The sequence below is a fragment of the Apium graveolens genome, chromosome 6 (genome assembly GCF_009905375.1).
Source record: "Apium graveolens cultivar Ventura chromosome 6, ASM990537v1, whole genome shotgun sequence".
NCBI lineage: Eukaryota > Viridiplantae > Streptophyta > Magnoliopsida > Apiales > Apiaceae > Apium > Apium graveolens.
In genome coordinates, this window is record NC_133652.1 from 155,971,810 (window position 1) to 155,977,449 (window position 5,640).

The following is a 5,640-nucleotide window of genomic DNA, read 5'->3' on the forward strand; positions in this document are numbered from 1 at the left end:
CGTCCCCTAACTGTACCAACTCAAAAGCCCTTTCTATCTCCTTGATCCATGTGTTTGCTATCACTGGATCAGTGGTATCATGAAATACAGGTGGATTCACACTCTGAAAAACCTTGAAAGTGACAATTTGTCTTGGTGGTACTGGTGGTTCAGGTGGTTGATATGGCTCACGGTTATCTTGGTTTTCAATTCGTTGTTGAAGAGTTAGTTGTTGTTGAGCTATAGCATTGGTTTGCTGTTGCAAGGTTTCCAGTAGTTGAAGAATGTTTGGGTCTGTGGTGAAGGTGGTTGTTGGGTTCTTCTTTTTGGGAGGCATGATCCTGAAATAAGAGTTGTGTTATAACAATTATAATTGATAAAATGATTCGAGGGTATCGCATGGCATTCTTGTTTACATATGGGGTCACGTTTCCAAATTAAGCAGATATGATGATAAAAACAGAAAATAACAGTTGAGAGCAAATGGAACAATAGCACATAATTATTGAAATTTTAAAGGTCACAGTACATAGGATTGGGACATAGTCTGATTCTAGAAATAACAGGCTTATTTAAAGGAAAGACGGAAACAACTGGGGATTCCATAGGGTCTGATAGTACAACAACATGAAAGGTAAATGGAAAGAACTAAGGCTCCACTCCATCTGAACGGGGCTTGGTAGACTTTTCCTCTCGAAGTGTCTTCACAATGCTCTGGAGCTCATCCGCCACCATCTGAATGACATACTGGCTGGTACGGTCCCGGTGTGCTGGCATCTCCTCAAGCTTAGTGTTAACGTACCGAACCAAGGTCTCAAGTCTCGCAATCATCTGCTCCTTGGGCTTCCCTTCGTAGTTTCGGCTGTCCGGATACACGTTCTTCAGTCGGTCTATCAGTCGGTCGTACTTGCCCTGAAGCATGTCGAACTCGCGCCTCAACTCAGCATACACGGAGAAAGCAATAGTGTCGTCCGATCCAGAGGATGACGAGGAATGCGCCCTTTGCTGACAACCAATAAGAGGAGTATTAATAATAATTTACTTTACCTACTCTCTCGCATAGTATCTATAACCTACTCACAAGTCCTATAACCTATTTGGGCTGTTCAGGGACTCTAAACCGTAGCTCTGATACCAAAACCTGTCACACCCCCAACTTAAATAGCAAAATAATTATAGTTATTACATCATTTGAATGAGTACTACACAACCAAAATCCAAGATCTTACAGTTTAGGGTTTGGAACAGCCCAACACTACCAACTATTACATCTGATTACAAATACCGAGTCCTCACACAACTATTATTACTTATTCTACCTGGGCTCGAACATAAGCATCCGCATCACAGGTCTTACGGGCAGTCTGCTTGAATCTAACCATGGCTGCTAGCTGTAATATCAGGGTTAAAGCAAGAAGTGAGCCAAAAGCTCAACAAGTGCTAACAATACAACGCAAAGCATAAATCGAGATATACCTTTAGGAATGACAATGGAATGACATAATCAATGATAATCGAGAGATAAAACTTATGTGAGTTGGCATCATTTTGCTTGCATCAAAACAAATTTTAAAACCATTCTTAATCAAAATCATTTTATGACGCTACGGATTACAGCCGGTGATCAGCCGCGAAGTAATCCCGAACCTCGCTGGGTTCTAAAACATTATTGGGAATCCCTAGGCAACTTTTAAGCCTAATATAAGTGTGGAAAGGACTCGCGTCTCAGTCCAGATCCACCATTCAAGAAAACATTTGTCCCCCTTTGGGACTGAAAAATCCACGTTTTAATCATTTTAAAAACTGATGCCGATTTATGACAAAATCTCTTTCGACTGTAATTATTTTTATCAAGGGATTATAGATCAACTTGAAACACTGGAAATATGACACTAAATCTCAGGGCCATGATCTACTAGAATTTACTATATTAGGGTAATTGAGAGGTTTCCATAAACAAGAACTTAGACAAGGAAATTAAGCCAGGCTATTGGATAAGATGAAAGAGTAATGCCAAACTAGGCTTAAAGCAACGGTTGTAGACAAGATATAGGTATTAGAACATCAAAAGATAGGCATCACTGGTTCCAATAGGATAAAGGTGTTAAAATATAAAGAAAGCGATCGTCAGCTCAGTATATAACAGGGTATCAAGCTTTAGGGTAAGGATAGGGTTATCAAACAATCATGAATGTATTTAAGAAATGATTGGCTTTTAGGTATCAAGATAAAGTTTCTATCGAGGTTATTTCAAGAGTTGAATCAAAGCATCAGGGTGCAACATCAAGATTTCTCAGAGATCAATAGCATGATAAACAAAAGGATCAATAAGATATTATAACGCATCTCTAATTTATCATGGCATTAAACTATCATGAAAGACTTTTGAACTACTAGCAATATGTACTCGAGGGTTCATGGCATCTCTATGTAACTCAAAGATAAACAAAAGATACGCTTAATTTAAATACATCAAAATGACTCAGGATAATTGCATCGATATATATATGAACTGTTTACAACAGATACGAAGGTCAAGTTGAATCACTTGCCTTAAGATAGACTGGTCTGGTCTGACTGGTAGGAGCAACAACTGGAGCTTCACTCGACTTTTAAGGCAAGTTTTCCCTCGTCTCGAGATCCTACATAAATAATAATAATCCTCATTATAATATATTCTTTCCATCTTAACCTATTTACAACCCGAAATTAAACATGGATGGCACTTAGGCCTATACATACTTAATTCATATCCAACATTTATATTTTTAAATGTACACACGTAGCCACATAATCACATATCGTATATTAATACCAAATAACATCACATACACCATAACGCCACACTAGGCTCGGATGATCTCGACTCACCACTTAAATTACTTGGTCGCTAACTAAACGAAGTCTTCGAATTTGGGCTTCCTAACTCAATGTGCCTTTCCTAAATTATCCAAAACCTATTGACCCTCACTTGTGCCTTTTTCTCTACTGACCTTATACTATCTTACAACTATGGTGGTCGACCTAATACTCACTTCTAAGTGTCCTAAAACTATGTGATAAATGAAAGTGCTTACTGGTGCAAATTTCAGAATGGTAACTAAGGTTTCTTGAGTGCATTAGACACTCTTAAACTACAAGTTTTTCTTCAAAATTTTTACATAAGACTCTCCTGTCCTAAGGGCATCTCATAAGCTTGATGTGGCTCAAAGGCCTGGCTTGGGCCTTCTTGGGCCTAAGCTAAAAGTCCAAGGTTCCCCTGTTTTTCTGGGCAGAAAATGCCCTGACTTGAATTAACTTGTGACACATGGTTCTAGCTCATATCCTATGAACTATGGTTGGAAAAACTTCTCTGACACACCCTCTAACTAAGGCCCAATTGGGCCTAATGAGGGCCTACCCATGACATGGCCAAATCTCCCTATTTCTAAGTTGCAACAAAACTGTCCCCTGCTGGACAGATTTTGTTATTCTACTTGTGCACCTAACCAAATGACATGCAAACCTCCAACCAACTCCTAAAACCTATTATATACTCTCCATACTAACTTCTGGTGGCTTGGGCCTCAAAGTGCACATCAATGACATGGTCAAAACTCACTCTAAACCTCAGGGTACTAAACTGATTTTTCTGCAGAAACTATAACTTCTCATTTTCCAAGGTTTTGACTTGACAAACCCAATTATCAACAACTAAATACTTAAACCAAGACCTATACTTGGTATTCTACTGAACTTAACTCCCTTTTTCTCAAAATAACCTTAGTGAGATCATCCTTGCCTAAGGTGCAACTATGGCAAAACAAAGAGACTACTCTTAACAAATCGCAAATCTTCATGCCTTTGAAACAACAAGATATATATTTTTATAAAAGATAACCACAAATTATTACCATGCAACAAGAAGCATAAATCAATATTATCACATTATTCCTACTGAAATTAAAGCTCACTAACAAAATCTTTTCCAAATGATCAAAATATTACAACAAACTAAGAGAATTCCACATGCATGCATGCCTTCGGGTTTTTCAAACCAAACAACATATTTTCTACATATATTCCATCTTAAAATTGACATGCAAGCCTAGCATAAGGTACACCTAGATGATCACTTAGCATGCAAGGAGTTTTATCACATTTTCACCACAAAATTCAAGTCATTATCACATAAACATGCAAAAATTGAACAAAACAACAAGAATGATTTCAAGGACCATTCATTCGGCTCCCATATGGTCATGGCCGAATGAAATGGATGGAAATGGCCATTAAATCATCAAGAGTTTCCTTCTCAAGACTTGGCACTTATCCATTCATTGTAGTCCTCTCAAAAACAACCTTAAATCCATAAGAATCAAGATTGTATTTTGAGTTTCACTAAAACCTTTACATGCAACCCTTAAACTTAAACTTTCTACTCAAAACTCTTTGAAATATGAATGATCATGGTATGGGAGATAACATTTACTTGTATAAAGAGTAGAAGCTTGGTGGAGAAATGAAGAAAAATGGGGAGGGGTGGTTCTCGGCTAAAGGCCGAGAGTGAGAGAGAGAGAGCCGAGAGTGAGAGAGGAGGAGGGAGAGAAGAGTGAGTGTGGTGTGGGTGATGAGTAAAAATGATCATGACTTTGCTTGTCTTATGGTTTTTGTATTGGCAAAAGTGAGTGGAATTAGGAATTGACATGATTAGCCTTCCACTTGAACTTGGTTGAATTTGCATGCAAGGGTAAAGAAGGTATTTGGCTAGGAAATAAGAGTTAGTGGGGTGGTTATTGACTCTTTAGCCCTTTTGGAATGTATGGAAGGAATTTGCATGCAAGGATAACTATGTAATTTGCTAATTATATTTATAAAGATTTATTTTTATAAAATAAAACACAAGTTCAAAAATTATAAAATTTACACCATAAAATAACTTGGATTTTTAGAGATTTTATAAAATCACTTTCAAAATTTGTGAACAAAATATCTTTTAAAAGAAAATTTCTCCAAGGCTTAGAATATTCCTTATAAATCAAAAATAAAGAAATTAAATAAATTCTTGCTTTGAAAAATCATATACTACCCAAAGAAAATTTATAATGCAGAAATTTTCACTCACACAAACGTACAAGCATTGAATATATTTTTATTTAACTTAATATTATTCACAAATAATATTACATAAAATGCCGGTCGTAACAACATTGCCCCCAGTTCCTTATTACCGGTATGAGGCTCTTCTACTGGAGCGTGATTCCTTGTTGGCTCAGATTAGAGAGTTACAGCATATCATTAGGACTACAGATGTTGATCGTGGTGTGAGGGAGTTCGAGAGGAGATTCATGTGACACGGAGGGTTCTTGAGGCTAGGCTACATGGAGCTACACTACCTGGCAGAGGCCCTGATGCACTGCTGGGCTAGGCTACTGAGATGATGGGGGACTTTGAGAGGCTGGTAGGACCAGAGTTTCCTTGGAGTTGAGTTAGAGATTTTGAGATGGAGATGCTGAGCAGTGTTGTATGGTTATATAGTATGTACAGTAGTGTGTAGTGTGTATCAGTAGACTTTTGAGTTGTATTTATAGACTAGCGATGCTGACTAGTGAGTAGGTTGTTGTACCCTTTTTGCTTTTACTTCTGAAGCGTCTTTACGCTTGTACTACCCTAAAACTTTTG